Source organism: Cervus canadensis, chromosome 4 (assembly GCF_019320065.1).
Source record: "Cervus canadensis isolate Bull #8, Minnesota chromosome 4, ASM1932006v1, whole genome shotgun sequence".
Lineage (NCBI taxonomy): Eukaryota > Metazoa > Chordata > Mammalia > Artiodactyla > Cervidae > Cervus > Cervus canadensis.
Window position 1 is genome coordinate 8,418,685 of NC_057389.1, and position 18,731 is coordinate 8,437,415.

At 35.5% G+C, this 18,731-nt stretch overlaps 1 long non-coding RNA gene across 1 annotated transcript in view; it reads right to left on the bottom strand.

Moving 5' to 3' along the window:
- LOC122439484 overlaps window positions 1–18,731 on the bottom strand; it is a 117,901-nt gene that overhangs the window by 34,243 nt on the left and 64,927 nt on the right. Inside the window, exon 2 of the long non-coding RNA XR_006268875.1 lies at window positions 4,095–4,147. This is a non-coding gene — a long non-coding RNA (uncharacterized LOC122439484). The remainder of the gene's footprint in view (window positions 1–4,094; window positions 4,148–18,731) is intronic.

Genomic DNA, 18,731 nt, shown 5'->3' on the forward strand with positions numbered 1-18,731 from the left:
GTATTGGCAATGCTTGACAGAATGTTTATAACACTTTAGTAAACACATTAGTTCCACGTAAGGTTATTTATTTTCATTTGCTCTCTCTTTTTCAAAACAATGAGTTAAATTTTCATTGCAACCAATGTACAAGGTTGGATAACCCCAGTGAATTAATTATAAAATGCATGTTAAGAGTTTAGCACAGTAGCTAGCTCCCTCTAAGGGCTCAAAAAAATATTGCCCTAATACAAATCTTACTTTGGTTGCACATGTCAGAAATCCACTTAGAACAGCCTAAAGGGACAAAAAATAGATTTTCCAAAGGACATTAGTTTGTTTTATGAAATCCAAAGAATAACTGGACAACCAAGTTATGGGAAAAACAGACAAGCATCTGGATTTGGGCGGGGAAATGAGATCAAGAACTTAACACCGTGTCATTAGTCAGTGCTTCCTCTCTCTTCTCACACTAGTTTCATTCTTTCTGGTCACACATACCTTTCTCAACATACACTACCATATCAACCAGAAATTCCACTTCTGCATATTTACTCAAGTGACATAAAGACTTAGATCACACAGAAACCTCACCCACAAAATATTACAGCAGGCTTATACACAATTACTAAAAGTCAGAAACAATACAATGTCTTCAACCGAAGACTGAAGATGCAGACCATGCTACTGGGACACCCACATGCTGGAACATTACTCAGTAATTGGCAATTAAGGAATAAACTATGATAAATGCAACAACACGTATGCATTTTAAATGTATTTCATTAATGAAAGAACTCAGAAACAAAAGATATACTATACAATTCCTTTTATATGGTATTTTTGTAAATACAAAACTATAGAGACAGAAAATAAATCAGTGGTTGCCAGGGACTGGGTTGGGGTAAATTTTCAATTACAAAGGAGATAGAGGAATTTAAGAGATGAGAGTGCTGGAACTATTTCCATACCTTGACTGTGGTGACATTTACAAGATTTATGCATTTCTTAAAATCCAAAGGACTTTACCCTAAAATGGGTAAATTTTTTCTATGTAAATTATATCTAAGAAATTTTTGAAAAATAAAAGATAAATATGGCTCAGAAAAAATGAAAGATAAAAATATTGAATAGATAAAATACTGATGATGTTGTCCTAAAAAGCCAATCCAAGATACAGATCACACGAGTCCCTAAAATAAAAAAATAAACCAAGAGAATGGAACAAATATAAAAACTAATATTCAAGAAAATTTCTTGAATTACAGATTTGAAACTGCATTTAAAAGAGCACACATATACTTAACAATTTAAACTAAGAACTACTATCTAAAGTAAACTCTAGTAAAATTACCAAACTTTAAAGGAAAAAAAATCTTTGTGTATTTTTTTTAAAAAAGGAAAGCATTCATTTTATATGAAAAATAAAATTAGATTATCATCAGACTTTGATGGCAATACTTTATGCCAGAATAAAATGGAATAATATATTTGAGAATCTTAGTGACAGAATATGTGAATCAAGGATTTCATATCCAGCAAAACTGACTTTCAAACATAAACAGTGTAAGACAAACTATTATCAACATTAAAGAATTCAGGAATGTTCTCATGAGCACTTCCCTAAGAATTTACCAGGCAAAGAAAACTGACAACCAAAATGAGAAACAGCAACATAAACACTGGCAGTGAGCATTAAATTTATAATAATTACATTTAGAACCAAAAGTAAGTGAGTTACTAAGTTAAAAGGAAAATATAGTATGTAATTGTTATATGCTCAGACCTGGTAGTTCAACTATGAGAAACTGAGCAAGGAATGAGGATGGCATGTGCAAAAATCACACATAAATGTGACCCATAAGCATATTGGTAGTCATTATACTAGGACTGTTACTCTAAGAAAGAGTAATTTTCTTAATAAAGAAAATAAGAAATTATAGCATAAATCTAATTCTGCAATTCCCTATGTTTGTTAGGAAAGGTTAAGTAAAACCCTGTCATACTTAAATTGATTTGAAAATATCAGTATAAATCCCCAAGATAATTATCTTTGGATATGTATACATTTAAATGTATATATTTCTGTATGTTTCATCTCTGCCAACATAATTAATTTTATTAAAATGCCTCGGAACAATGACCACTCCAAGATAAATAAACAATCCTAACATCCAGACTTTAATCCTGAAATTCAATTTTCCACTAAACAATCCAGCCTGATTTCTTAGAAAAAGTGTAATTTTAGGACTGAGACAGGAAATATATAAGATAAATGCAAAAAATCTTGTCAAATTAGATAGTAAATACAAAGTAAGCAATCAAGAACTAGTAGGGTCCTGCCAAAACACTCAAAAGTCAAATGGAAGAGGCTTCCATTGGCCAAAATTGAGACAACTGATATTCAATAAGACAATAATGCCAACAGATTGAAACATATCAAAATATATTTAAAACTATGAGTCTTTTATAAAGACAGAGGGAAAAAGCCAATGGGTCTCTAGAAGATGACTGGAAATCAATTCACTCTCCTGGAAACTGGTAAATTAAGAAAACTAATTAAACATCTATGCTGCCTTCCTTATATGAATTCTATCATTGGGTAAATACCATAAAAGATGGGGAACAGCAACATTTCATAAAATTAATCCACCTGATAAATGATAACAAAATGCTAAACTTACAAATATCACCATTTCCCAATTATCATGAATGGTTGCTAACATTATAATAAAAGAATCACAGAGAGGGAGAAATTCTGGCCGGGATGGAGAGGACTGAGATAAAACCAGACAGTATGTGTATTCTTAATGAAAAACCAAGACAACTAATAGGTCTGCCAAGGGATCTAACCCATCAAGTCTTTGGAACCAGCTGCCAATATGGAAGAAGTCAGAGGGGAGAGAAATGTGAGGAACAGCATAGCACTAAGTATGAAATTACCAATCCAGCGTGGAAAATCCTGAAGGTGAAATGAACTAAGTTCTTCAACAAATGAATTCCAAAGAAGAAACAGATATAGAGAGAAATTATATGCTAAAAGTTATAAAGGGCTTCCTTGGTGGCTCAGTGGAAAATCATTGGCCTGCCAGTGCAGGAGACACGGGTTCAATTACTGGCTTGGGAAGATCTCCTGGAGAAGGAAATGTAACCCACTCCAGTATTCTTGCCTAGAAAATCCCATAGATAAAGGGCCTGGTGGCTACAGTCCATGGGGTCGCAAAAGTGCCAGATACAACTTAGGAATTAAACAACAACAAAAGATATGAAAGGCACAGCAAATATGTAAACAAGGTGTTAGACTATATATAGACTATATAGACTATAGACTATAGACTATAGGATTTATCACACTTAGGTGATAAATTGGTAAAGAAGCTCAAGGGAGTGATTAACACAAAAATCAAGGGAGTAAAAGTGACCCTATATTACTCTTCTTTTCCAAACTTATCTTTACTAACTTTTCCAAGTTGTATTTTGGATCTCTTTACATACTGTTGGTACAGTATGAATTAGATATTACTCTGTTTATAGTTGTACTTAATAAATTGTCATTAATTAGGTCAATGACTAGGCTCGGTGAGGTGATTAGGATTAGAATAAGGCAAATGGATGAATTCTAGGATGGTGGGCAAAACTCTGTTTCCTAACTCAGATAGTAGCTAGAAAAGTATTCACATTATATTAATTCACAAAGGCACATATGTGATTTTCTTGTAGTTTTATATCTAGGTATTTTATTTTAAAACAAAAAAGCACAATTCATATAGAAGGTTGAAAAATAGATTCAAAAGCTTTCTTTATAGAGAGTAAATATAGAAGAATAGCAAAGATAAGTTTGAGAAAAAAGAACAATACAAGATTACTTTCTACCAATTATAAATATAAATGTTTGGTAGTTTAAAGTAGTCTGGTATTAGGAGAGAAATAAAGACATCCAAGGAACCAAATAGAAAATTCACACTTTTACAGTCATATTAAACACACACATGTCTAATATGAGAAAAGAACTGGCCATCTAATGTATATGATTATACGGTAACTAAACAAATTTCAAATTGATGTAAGATCTAAAACTTAAAAAGAAAACAATAAAGGAGTTATATAAAATATACCTTAGGTTGAGGGATTAGCCAAAAAAATATTCTTCTTAAGATAGTCATAAGATCTAGAAAACAAAAAGAAAAAGAAAATATTGGCCTTCTGAATAAATGGGAAAAAATTTATCTTAAGGACAAGATATAACTAATTTTTTATAGCAGATCAAGATAATATATTTACAGCTTAAATGACTGGCAAAGTATCATTAGCCCTTGCATATAAAGAATGTTTATATATCAACAACAAAGCAATCATTTAATAGAAGAAAGCCAAAGATCATGAATAGGTAATAGGAAAATGACATATATATGTGTGTATGTGTCTATCTTATATAGGAAATGCTCAACCTCACTAGTCATATAAATGCAACTTCAATACCATTCACATATTTTAAACTATTGGATTTGCAAGAAAAATTAATCAATAATAACCTTGTCGATTTGCCCCACCCTCTCCATTGACTCATATACACTACCCTGAGTAAAACAGATAGCTAGGGGGAGAAGCTGGGTAACACAGGGAGCTCCATTCAGTGCTCTGTGACCCCTAGAGGGGTGAGATGCGGGGCGTGAGAGGGAAGCTGAAGAGAGAGGGGATATATATATATATGTATATAATTATGACTGATTCACATTGTTGTATGGCAGAAATAACACTGTAAAGTAATATCCTCCAATTAAAAATAAATTTAAAAAAAGCACAAGATAAGCAACCTTGAATCCTTTCCAACTAAATTTACTGGGTCTTTGCCAACTATGTAGCTATAAAAGAAGACGAGTTACAGTCAAATGAAGAGCAGCAGAGAACAAATAAATAAACTTAAAAATGATAATCCAGATGGATTATTATTTTTAAATTTATTTGTTTGTTTGTATTCAGGTATACGGGCACTGTCACAGAAATTTTTCTCTTAGAAAACTTTCAAGTGGATATGGCAATTTTTAAACCCACAAGAATCATTTATTTTGTGCTTTTCATCTTTTTGTCTTTGTGCTAATTCTAGATGAAATCTTTCGTTCAGTCTTCTTAAGAGCTAATTAAACTTCATCTATGTTTATCCTACTATTCGGCCCATTTATTGAGCTTCTTTTTATTTTGATGATCTCTAAATGATTAACTTTTTCACTCTAACAGCCTGTGACTGCTTCATGGTTACATTAACTCATTTTATTTCTTTAAGGATAGTGTACTTCCTTAAAGTGCTACTTGTTCTTTAATTCTGTTTTTTCTAGTACTATTCATGGAACCTCATGAATTTGGTTATCCGTAGATGTTTGGTGATACTCAGCTGCTTGTTCATCTTCTGCTCCAGCTATGCTAGTGTGAGGCTTCTCCTGTCCAATCACCTCCTTTCCTTCTCTTCTTTCGCAAGAACCAACAATGACAAAATAAACACCCTCAAACATCATTATATTCTGATACTTTCCCTTTTGAAGGATGGACTCATAGAAGTGGGTAAAATATTTGCATTTGGAATTTAATAGACAAAGTCAGATTATGTTACTTGCAAGTTGGAATAAATCCCATGCCTACTAAAAATCAGTTAGCTAGACTTATTTCACCATACGACCACCACATTTGCTGACTTCTTCAAGTGAGATTTTGGATTTCTTTAAGTACTGCTGGTACAGTATAAATTAAATATTATCTTCTTTGTTGTTCCACTTAAAAGATATTCATTAATTAGGTGAATGAATATGTTCAGCCTCTGGATCCCTGTTATGCTCCAATTTTTTCCTCAAAGCAATTTTTACCTCATAACTTACTAAGTAAAATACTCATTTATTATTTTTACTATTTAATATCCATCTTCCTATGATGAAACAGGAACTGGAACCTCTATTTTGTTCATTGATATTTCCTAGTGCCTAGATATTGGTGCTTAAAAGGCACTCAGTATATAATTGTGAAATGAATGAATGACTGTGTGAAATACTCATTGAATATACTAGTAAGAACTTTAAAATATTTTCCTCAAAAAACATTTTGCAAAGTACTTATTGTAAAAATATATATGCTTCCTCTAACAAATATTACTGGGCTCCCAAGTGTCTCAGAAGTGTCTGCGAAACCTGTATTCAGGTCCAAAAGCAACAGTTACAAAGGGACATGGAACAACAGACTGGTTCAAAATTGGCAAAGAAGTACACCAAAGCTGTATATTGTCACCTGCTTATTTAACTTCTATGCAGAGTACATCATGAGAAACGCTGGGTGGAAGAAGCACAAGCTGGAATCAAGATTGAAGGGAGAAATATCAATAACCTCAGATATGCAGATGACACCACCCTTATAGCAGAAAGTGGAAAAGAACTAAAGGGCCTCTTGATAAAAGTGAAAGAGGAGAGTGAAAAAGTTGGCTTAAAGTTCAACATTCAGAAAACTAAGATCCAGTTTTAGTATCCAGTCCCATAACTTCATGGCAAATAGATGGGGAAACAATGGAAACAGTTAGAATTTATTTTCTTGGGCGTCAAAATCACTGCAGATGGTGACTGCAGCCATGAAATTAAAAGATGCTTGCTCCTTGAAAGAAAAGTTATGACCAACCTAGACAGCATATTAAAAAGCAGAGACATTACTTTGCTGACAAAGGTCCGTATAGTCAAAGCTATGGTTTTTTCAGTAGTCATGTATGGATGTGAGAGTTGGACCATAAAGAAGGCTGAGCGCCAAAGAATTGATGGTGTTGGAGAAGAACTATGGTGTTGGAGAAGACTCTTGAGAATCCCTTGGACTGCAAGGAGATCAAACCAGTCCATCCTAAAGGAAATCAATCCTGAATATTCATTGAAAGGACTGATGCTGAGGCTGAAGCTCCAACATTTTGGCCACCCGATGCAAAGAGCCAATTCATTGGAAAAGACCCTGATGTTGAGGCTGAAGCTCCAACACTTTGGCCACCTGATGCAAAGAGCCAACTCACTGGAAAAGACCCTAATGCTGGGAAGGATTGAAGGCAGGAGGAGAAGGGGACCACAGAGGATGAGGTGGTTGGATGGCATCATCGACTCAATGGACATGAGTTTGAGCAAGCTTTGGGAGATGGTGAAGGACAGGGAAGCCTGGAATGCTGCAGTTCATGGGGTCGCAAAAAGTCGGACACGACTGAGCAACTGAGAAACAGCTAAAAGTGTCTCAGTGGTAAAGTATCCGCCTTCCAATGCAGGAGGCATGGAAAACTCAGGTTTGATCCCTGGGTCATAAGATCTGGAGGAGGAAATGGCAACCCACTGCAGTATTCTTTCCTGGAAAATTCCATGGACAGAGGAGCCTGGTGGACTGCAGTCCATGGGATCTCAGAGTCAAACATGATTGAGCAGAAGACAGCACAAAGATATTATTAATTCCTACAATCATATACACAGTCAAGCCTGCTATAAACAGGAAAGCAATGCAACAAGATTCCCTCTTGAACTCTGTTCAGGAAGTGTAAGACCAGTGAAAACAAGAAAATATGTGCTGATCTGTAATTGGCTTTGGAGTGTGGACCATGAGGACACTGTCTTAGAGAAAGACTCCAGCTTAGTCATAATCAAATTGTCAATCATATTAGTTGTTCTGGAAGAAATAACAACAAAATAACATTAACTTGGAAAATTAAATATTGCTTATATTTTTAATACACTAAACTATACAATTCTAAATGAACTTGGATTAATAAATACTAACAAGATAGTCTCCTATTTTTATGGCAATCTTAAAAGCAGTACCTCCTTGTAGCACTTGGTAGTTTTCACTGGAGCCTCATTACAACCCTAAGAGTTAATTAGAATAAATATTACACTCATTTCAAGGATCAGGAAGCAAAATCCTAGAAAAATTAGGTGACTAGTAGTATCTGAATACATGTTTTTGGACTCATTTCTTTTCTGAAGAAACAAGAAATTAAATGAAAAGCAAATATTCAGAATCAGAAGTAGATTTCTACTCTGACTCTAATTACTATCTGTGGAAACATCAACCAATGAATCACCTACTCTAAGTCTTAATTCAACATCTTTTTGTTTGTTATTATGCAGAAAAGGATAAGGAAACAGTCGTGCATCAAAGGAAATCTATTATCCAATTATCTATATACTGAAAATATACTAAGGTTTGTTATTTATATTGTTGATTCACGGGGGTTTCTCTGGGACATGACATTGTCCTCTATTTTCCTTCTGTTAGCAAGATGACTCTAAGAATTCACTGTTGTATAATTTATCCCTCTGTCGCCACCCACCCGGACTGCTGAAGCTGGGCCAGTCACCTGTCTCTGTACTCTGAAACTGCTAGGAAAGTTCAACTCCATTGTTCTCTTACCTTTCCTCCTTTCAAGTACATGTGGCTAATGACAGAAATTTCAAGTCCATCTTATTCCACCCATATGCCCTACTTCCAGTGCCAAAGCCTCCAATTCTTTGCAGTTGTATAAAAATTAACCTTGGTAAAGGACCAGCGAGGTCCCAAATGCTTGTCTCTATTTTTCCTCTCTACTGCCCTTTTTGGTTAGTAGGTTCTTTAACATTCTATTATTTCCTGATAGTTCAGTTGGTAAAGAATCTGCCTGCAATGCAGGAGACCCCAGTTTGATTCCTGGGTTGGAAAGATCTGCTGGAGAAGTGAGGCTACCCACTCCAGTATTCTTGGGCTTCCCTTGGGGCTCAGCTGGTAAAGAATCTGCCTGCAATGTGGGAGACCTGAGTTTGATCCCTGGGTTGGGAAGATCCCCTGGAGAAGGAAAAGGATACCCACTCCAGTATTCTGGTCTGGAGAATTCCATGGACTGTATAGTCAGCGGAGTCTCAGAGGCAGAGACGACTGATTGACTTTCACTTTCACTTTCATTGCTATAATTCAATATGTACAGTGGTTAAAGATATGCTCAAGGTTTCACAGAAACAGAGAAGAATAATAATTAACCACTCTAAGAGTAGGAATCCCGTTAAAAAAGGCTACAGGAGAAATGAAATCTGCTCTTGCAGCACAAGTCAGAATTAACAGCTGAAGAAGAGTATTACAGGTATGAAAATAACATGAGTAATTTCATAGAAAGCAAGATGCCCAAAGGTTTTGTTCAGGTTACAAGCAGTTGAGTATTTCTGGAACATAAAATGTGCTTGACTTTTGGACATGTGCCTTCAAGGTGCCTATGGGATGATTAAATAGACATGTTTCTTGGAAAGTTTAGCAGAAAAGTCAAGACTAAGTATTTGGCTACCAATAGTATATCAAGATGAAACTAAGCACAATGAAGAAAAATCAAACAAGGTAAGGAGGAGAGTGAGCATTGCTATCTTCTGTAGCATGGTCAGGAAGTGCTTCTATTTCACATGATTTTTGAGCAGAGGTGTAAAGTGAGAAGGTGAGTTATATGAACATCTTGGGATAGAGCTTTCCATGATTATTGTTTTTGTTGTTGTTTAGTTGTTAAGTCATGTCCAACTCTTTTGCACCCCATGGTCTGTAGCCCAGCAGGCTCCTCTGTCCACGGGATTTCCCAGGCAGGGATACTGGAGTGGGTGGCCACGTCCTTCTCCAGGGGATCTTTCTGACCCAGGGATCAAACCTGGGTCTCCTGCATTGGCAGGTGGGTTCTTAACCACTAAGCTGCCAGAGAAGCCCTTTCCATGATTAAGAAAAAGAAACTGCAAAGGCCATGAGTTAAGAGTATGCTTGGAAAAGCCCATGGACAGAGGAGCCTGGTGGGCTACAGTCCATGGGGTCACAAAGAATTGGACACACCTGAGCGACTAACACTTTCACTTTGGATTATCTGAAGAACAAGGGGTTAGATCAAAAAGAAGCTTAATGGCCATTACACAGACTTCGTTGTATGGAATTTTACTCTGAACACTATTGATAGCCAGCAGTTTGGACTAGAAAAGTAAAATGATCGCTATTTTAACAAACTTACTCTGGCTGTTGTCTGTGGAATCTACTATGGGGCAAGGGGCAAAAGTAGAGGTTGTGGTTTCCTCTGTTTTTTTTTTTTAGGAGGCTGTACCATTAATTCATGAAAGAATGACAGTAGTTTAGAATGGTAGTAGGAAATTGTAGGATTCTGGGTACCTTTTGAAAATAGAGTTCTCAGGATCTTCTGAGTTTGAATATGTGAGAAAGGATAAAATTAAGGCAAAACATAATGCAAAGTCTCCAACAAGAAAGACCAGTCAGTGACAAAGGAAAACTGGGTAAGAATGATGATACAGCAGTCCTAAGAGGAAAGATTATAGTGATACTGGATCTAACCCTTGCTATTGAGAAACTAGTGAATAAAATAATTTAATATTTCCCATTTTTCTAGTACTTTAAAGTTTTCAAACATTTTCACATAAAATATTCCACTGTATAGCCACTTCATATTAATTAAGTGACCTGTTCAAGTTGAATTTTAATAATTATAAAACTGAGGGTCATAGAATGAGTGATTTCAAAGATTGTCCAAGGTCAAACTATCCAATTGCATGTGTCTTTACAACGTTCTTTACATTTTCAAGCTTGCATATATTTGTAAATATATATGCAGAACAATGCGAATACTAAACAGTTGAGGGGAAAACCCTATAGAATATAGGCATTAGTCAGTGACAAAAATACATAGTAAGTACCTACTGAAGTTTAAAACCAAGGAAGGAACAGAAATATAAGGAAAGAATGAAGGAAGAAGCTTGCATTCAGGAATCAAACTGACTCTCTGCACCACATGAAGTAGTTAAACAGTACCATCCCCAAACAACACAGGGCAAAACAGACGTTAGTACATGACTGCAGACATTTTTCTCTCAGACTTAGGTGGTAGGAAGATCTTCCACTAAAGAAAAAGACTACAAGGCGTAGGAAAGATGCAGAGGTAAATATATACAACCAGTATCCTTATATATCAAAGCTAATTCTAGTAAAGCTGGAAGATTTTCTAAGCCTGTGGAATGTTTCCATTCACATCACTTTCTTTTTCTTCTCTGTTGCATTTATTAATTAAAGTAAAACTTTAAAAAGGATAAATAGAAAAGAATCATGGCATAGAGCAAAGGAAGTATATTTGCTTAAAGACAGTTTAGAGAAAAAGAATATAACAATATTTCCTAAAACAGCAGAAGAAAGAAAGGATAAAAATTTCTGTTGGACTTAATGATTTTGAAGTTGTTATTCTTTGCCAAAGAAATTTCACTGGAGTGGCAAGGAAGAAATCAGCTTGCAATGGGTTGGAGGATGAATAGGGCTCAAGGAATGAGAAATAGCATAAATGTTACCATTTCAAAACTCAGCAGAGAGCAGAGAAGAGGGTTGGATATTTGGGGTAAAAGATGTAATCAGTCATGGGATACGATTTAGAACCAGAAAAAATCCAGGGTATCTCTTTTAAACTAAGGCTTCAAAGACAACCCAGTAAAATGGGTCATTTCCTCTTTCCAGTCATAAAGATTTAAATGTCAATTTTCCTTGAAACCTAAGTCAAAGAGAGAACCTCAGAAGAACAACTCAACTCCAGCAATTATCCAAACAGAAGCATAATGCATCCAAAGAAGTCACCAAAGAGTTACCTTAACTGTCTTTTGGGAAAATGACACACCCATTAACTTTGTATGACCTTTTATTCAGTTGTACTAATACCTGGTTTAGTAACTTCACCTGATAAACCATCTGTTCAGCTTTGGCTTCTGGTAAGCAGATAAAAATGTTAAGTCCCACAAAATAATTATGCATCTTACTTTCACTTATATAAATGAGACTGACAGATTAAATGATTCTTTAATTACAGCAGTCTCAATAAGACCTTAAAATTATTCAACTTTTAATCAAGTACAATCTATCATAGATAGATTATGCAATACCCCCTAAATGTTCATATACAACTTGTAGTTTTACAATGTTCTTCCACTAAGAACAAACAGAATAATAGTCATAAAAGTTTTTAAATGGAAAGAGTTGTAGAGACAACATATCCAAACGCCTTCACATTTATAAATGAGGAAACAAACTTAGGAAATATTCTTCCTAAGGCTCAGGTTATATAAATACCAATAGAAACAATATGAAAATATAGATTCCTGGATTTCAGTCCAGTTTTCTTCCCACTACTACAATCTGTATTTCCTTTAAGTCACCTCTGAAACAAGAACTGGGATATCATCACCAAAATTAAAAATCTAAACATATAGTTTAGACTCCCTTCCTATACTTGGCTGTAGGGATTGTTCATAGTAACTCTAAGAGACAGGTACTATTATTACCCAATTTACAGGTGGAGAAACTAAGCGTTAAAGACACTGAGCAACTTTTCCAAAGCCACTCCGATTGCAAGTGGTAAAAAGGATTCAAGCTAAGCAGCTTTCAAAACTTATAATAATTTAGAAAGCATTAATTGAAAGGCTGCTAACAGTAAGACACTATCTTGGGAGTTGCATAAGATATGTAAGATATAGAGCTTAAAAACCAAGACATACACCAGTACCTGTAAGACATAGTAAAATAGGTAAAGGGTATTTGTGTGTGTGCTCAGTTATGTCTGGCTTTTTGTGACCTCATGGACTGTAGCTTTCCAGGCTCCTTTGTCCATGGAATCCCCCAGGCAAGAATATTGGAGTGGGTTGCCATTTCATACTTCAAGGGATCTTCCCAACCCAAGGATCAAACCCGCATTTCTTGCACCTCCTACATGGGCAGGCGGAGGATTCTTTACCACTGTGCCACCTGGGAAGCCAAAGGGTATTTAGGGAGGAAACAAAAAATAAAAAAGCAAAGTGCATAGTTCAGTTCAGTTAAGTTTCTCAGTCACGTCCGACTCTTTGCGTCCCCATGGACTGCAGCACGCCAGGCCTCCCTGTCCATCACCAACTCCCAGAGTTTATTCAAACTCATGTCCACTGAGTCCAACCATCTCATCCTCTGTCGTCCCCTTCTCCTCTTGCCTTCAGTCTTTCACAGCATCAGGGTCTCTTCCAGTGAGTCAGTTCTTCGCATCAGGTGGCCAAAGTACTGGAGTTTCAGCTTCAGCATCAGTCCTTCCAATGAATATTCAGGACTGATTTGCTTTAGGATGGACTGGTTGGATCTCCGAGGGACACTCAAGAGTCTTCTCCAACACCACAGTTGAAAAGCATCAATTCCTCAGCGCTCAGCTTTCATAGAAGAGACAGCAATTTCAGGGTGGGGGGTGAACGTGAAAGTATAAACTGTTGAGATCTGCTTTGAGCCAGTCTGCTCCCAGTAGAGCCCAATGGATATAAAAATATTTCCTTTTAATATTTTAATAAGCTTGTCATCTAATTCAACTTTTTTTCCAAACCATACTTAACACAGCCACTTCTAGATTTAGTTAGCACTCAAGGCATTTATTTTAATGCCCATGTGCTAAGGGTAAAAAGCATACAGCAAATAAATCAGCTGTGCAAAAGCTCCCTTCATATATCAAGCAATCTTTACAGAAAGTTATTAGAGGCCTCAAAGTCTCCATAAAATAATCCATTTACATTCACTGTCCACTTAAGTGGCAATCTCTTAATTTATGAGTTAGCTACTTGCTGAAATATCATATAACTTGCTGAGTGTTACTTTCTTAGATGACCCTAGCCCTGTAAGAAAAGGGCAAGCAGGAGTCAGAGTAAAGAAACGAATCCATCCTATTTCTGGACTCTCAGATATGAACCCAGACCACTCAAAAATCAGTGTCCTCAATGGAATTTTTTGACAAATGCTTATATTATGATATATTAAAGATGAGAGAATATACTTATAATTTTTCTTTTAAAATATAGCTAAATTTTAGATATATTTTCTTCAACTGTTACCAAATATGTTTTCTTTTTAAATACAAATGTATAAAATAAACTTCATATGTTCAAGAAAGGTCAACAGAAAAGCCATTGTTTTTTTTTTTTTCCATTTTCTGACTATAAACATGACTGTTGCAAGCAAATTCATACCAAGTGTGAATGTATGGAGGTGAAAACAGTATTATGTTTCCTTTTTACTTCAAGAATGGTCTATCCAAGCTTCCATTGCAACTACTTGTTTCCCCTAGTGTTGAACAAGCAGAGGTCCGCCTCCCTCCCAGGGTACAGAGTTCTGACCCTTAGAAGGTGGAATTACAAAGGAAAGCTTTAGCATGTGCTGTTTGGCCAGACATCTCCAAAATCTCTCATAAATACGAGAGGGCTTGAAGCACCTCTCTACACCAGTTTTGGCTAAACTACCCTCTTTTACATTCTGCTGTCTCGACTTGTATCTTATCTCTATAACACCTAGTCTCATATACTTGGTATTTTAAATATTATTTTTACTTAAATAAATTCACTTTAAAAAACTTTCTACCTTTATTTTAAATGAAAAGCCAATACCATGTGTCATTTAAAATGGCCATAAACATCTCGCTAATGCAGCTGTTTGCCCAGGTCAGCCTCCAGATTATTCAACAGAGAGACAGCAAGTGCCAGGGACTGGTGAGGACACATTAGCACCACACCGGGGTTTGGTTTGGTTGTTGCCTCTCTCCCTATTCTCATTAGGAAAATGTTGTTGTTTTAAGGTGCTTCTCTTTCTAAAATGTGGCTTGGTGTTTTTAAATGTTGTGCCCATGTACCTTCTAAAATCATCCCAAGTTCCTCCAAGAAGCCCAGTGGTGCTCTCAGAACACTACTGTCAATGACGCAGAATTTCGTAAGCCCAAACCCCGCCACTTCTAACTGGTTCCTAATTCAGTAGCACGGTTGTCTTCTACAGACTTATCCGGGCTCTCCGTTCCCTCTCCCCACCCTCTCAGACTCAACTGTGCTGTTATCAGAGCAGGATCAGTCTGGTTGTGGACGATTCCCGCTGCCAGCAAGCAGGCACGATTACCTAGCAAGCTGCTAGCTCAGTTCCAATTTCAAAACAATAAAGGTGGATCCCATATCTATCTGTTCATACTGTCTCTAGATTTATTTTTCAGGCCAATGCTGTACTTTCAAAGGTGTAGACACTTGTCATAAATAATGAGACACCTAAAAAGTCTGTCTTCCTTAACACAAACCGTTTTCTTTTATTCTCCTTGTTAACTATATGTTCCACTTGGAAACAAAGTTCATATTCTCAGTTCTGGAATAACTGTCTTACTCATTCTAATTTTTACAAACTCTAACTTTGGACACGAGATTTTTCTTACCCATAACATTCTTAAAATATAAATTTCCCACATGATGTATTTTCTACTAGAAGATAGTCAAATAATGCCAACACAATACATACTTTCTTTTTGAAACTACAGGTAGAGCTGTGGTGACCTGATAAATATTAGCAGTCAAATGAAGATGTTGTACACTGACTTTACTGTAAGAATCTTCTTCCCAATTATTCTAGCTTTAAAAATCAAATTCAACAATGTTGAACACTCAGCACTGATATAAAATATAAGTCAGTGGCCAGGATGAGTTAAAGTATATGCACTTGTTATGTTTCACACAACCAAACTTCTCCTAGGGTATTTCCTGATCAAATGGCTTTTCACCCATTTTATGGGCTTTTAAGGGCTCACTATGATTTCACTTACAGCTATTATTTCTAATACAGTTGGGCATTGACCTGATGACCCATCAGATCATACAGAATACAAAACAAAGGACACATACTGGTCAACCGCTAGCTGGCAAGTTCCTCAGTGACCAGGTCATGAGTGATCTAAAGGCATTCAGCAAGTATACAGGGAAAGATTAATGAAAGAGGAGGAAAATCTTCAGCTAACACCACAGTAAAACTAGCTGTTCCACAGAGATTTTAAACACAAAATCCAGCTACTTTGGCACAGAACTCTCTATCAGGGCATTAACCACTTTCAGACAACTTAAACATTCTTTCTCTAATTAAAAAATGGTACCTACAATTAACAGCCAACAAAGTGAGCTGAAAAATAATATACACATTGTATTGGGATGATCCAAATATCAATAATTCATTAAAATAATCTCAAAATGAGTCTTTTTTTTAACATAAGAGAAAAATTGTAAGAAAGAGGCAATTAGATGATAGATACGGCATTTCTGTGGTAAGCTACTGCAGCAGCTCATCATATTTACCCAGGTATCTCTTTAGGGTCTTATTTGTGAAAGGTTGTGATAAAGTGGAATAGAACTCTAAATTCATTTGGCTTTTGAGATTATCACTCTATTTAACCTTGAAAGCTCTCTGCATTTTCTCATGCCTTTGTTTGCCTTCAGGAATTTATCTTCATTTTAACTTTAATCCATCTTATATCTCCTGCCTCATCTTTGATCCACAAGTTTCAACCTTTTTTTAAAAAAAATCTTCAGTGTATATAGTGTAGGTGGGGGATGGGAGGGCTTCCATCTGCTTTCTATAAAGAATATTTAATATGGTCATGTTAAAAAGGTTATACATACATACATACATGTGTGTGCACCTGTGAGATTAACCAAGGATCATTTTACTTGTTACGCTGAAAAACTAGCCTCTGAGTCATACTTGTTCCATATCAAGGACCAGTTTCACCTGGGATTTACAACACTGATTCTGTCAGTTACACTATCCTTAAGGTAACAGCATTTTGTCTCAAGAAGCCCAAGCATTTCAGCATTACTTCTGACAAAAGTAGGAGCAAACACTTATCAACATTGCCATAAGAACCATGAAACTAGCTTTGCAATGGCTATCTTAGACCTCCGTATAGAACTGCAACAGTTTAGACCAGCTTTTCATAATCAGGGACATTTTTTGCATTAGCCATTGCAAACACAAAACCTAAGATCTGTTAGCTTTCCAAGCCTCCCCACCAAATTATATACCACTGTCTTCAAAAATTTTAAATATATATATATTCAAAGAATGCCCACAAAAATTAATTTATCCTTCTAAAATAAAATTATATTATTATATATATTTATTTATTAATATAAATATTATTATTATATTATATTATATTTATATATAATATAGTATTATATTATATATAATATTTATCTATATTATTATAATATTATTTATTATATAATCTATATTATTATATATATAATTATATATATTAAAATCAATTTAATGAGACACATTCTAGTAAGTGCATTAGGACTAGAATTTGATATAATAAGGAGTGGCGTCTACCAAAGTAAGCATGCCTGGGACATACTGTGATCATGGTAGATCTTCATTCACATGTCAGCAAGGCAGTAATTACAGACTGGAACACTGAGAATTTCATAAAGCAATGAAAAACCTGTATTAGAATTGTCTAGAAATTACTTTCTCATAGACATTAAATCAGATTAATAGGGATTTCCCTAAAATCTTACCCAGTGAAGACCGAATCCCAGGAGGCTTGAGTCTTCTTATTATAATTGGTCTTATTCTTATCTCATTTCTGAAAACAGTATGAGGTGAACAGCTATATTCTAAGATAATTAAATGCAGTTCACACTGTCCCAAAGTTAGGAATATCAAGGTGTCTATGATATGTTTGTTTGTTTCTTTTTTTGCCAACAATTTAACCATGCCAAAGATATACCACAGTCGAGATGATAAGGAAATGTTCTCATACAATAGTAATTGTTGCATATTTATTTAACAACTCAGAATATCTAACAATGACCCCCATGTGTTTCTTGCCAGAGAAAAATCAAAAAGGAGAACTCTCAGGAGAATGCTATGGGCTTTTAAAGGTTAGACTTATAAACTACCTTATATCAAACCACCACATCCTATTACAGTTCCACACCTTGTTGAAGGCCCAATATAAACTTGGACTTGAAATTAAGCACCCCAGTGTTACAAGCGAGCCTGTTTTTTCACAGTAACAATTCCATGGAGAGAAACTGCTCTCACTTTCTAACAGGTTTGAGACTCTGAAATGTGACTGCTTCTCTTCAGTAATTTTCCATCACATGTGCAAGATGCATCTTGACAGTGAAACACTGTTTCTTATTTACCTCTTCAACAAGATTGAAAATATTCCTTCTATATAGGGGCATTCATTTTACTTAAATAAAACTAGGATTGATCTCAGTGGCTTCGTTTCTTTCTCCAAATCTTTCCTCATAAAAAAACATTGATTTCTTAGCTCATAGGACTTGATAGGGAAATTTTTTTGAACATGCTACCTGCATCTGAAAGGGATATGCTGACCTCCCATTGTTACAGCATGCTGTTTGAGTCCTATCAGGGCAGTCACGTTTAGTGGCTAGCTTTCTGGGTAACCACAGATCTAGTTGCTGAGAATGCAAGTTGCAATTGTAGACACAGTTTAAAGCCATGAACTGAAAATATAGATTAATAATGCCATGCATATGACTCCTGCTGTGAGCTGAAAAGTTTTTAATTAAAGTAAAACATTTCCAGTAGTAGAAACGGAAATGAATAATTTTGAAAGTATAAATCATCGTGATGAATTATCACAAACTTTCAAAACTGTGGCTACCAATATACCCACCAGAGGATTTACTTTGTTGCATTATGAATGGGAAGCCCGATCCACTTATAAATCAATCAAAAGCAGTACTAGAGATGAAGTTCATACTGAACTTCAAGGCCTTTATAGGGATTTATCTCTGTCAAACAACCAGTGGTTCTATTTTCCCCAGGTGCTAATACCTTGCTCCACTACAATAGTAGGTTTGATGATAAATAATAAGAAAGGTATTTAATCTTTAAGGCTTCCACTTAATAAACTTCAATTAACTATAAATGAC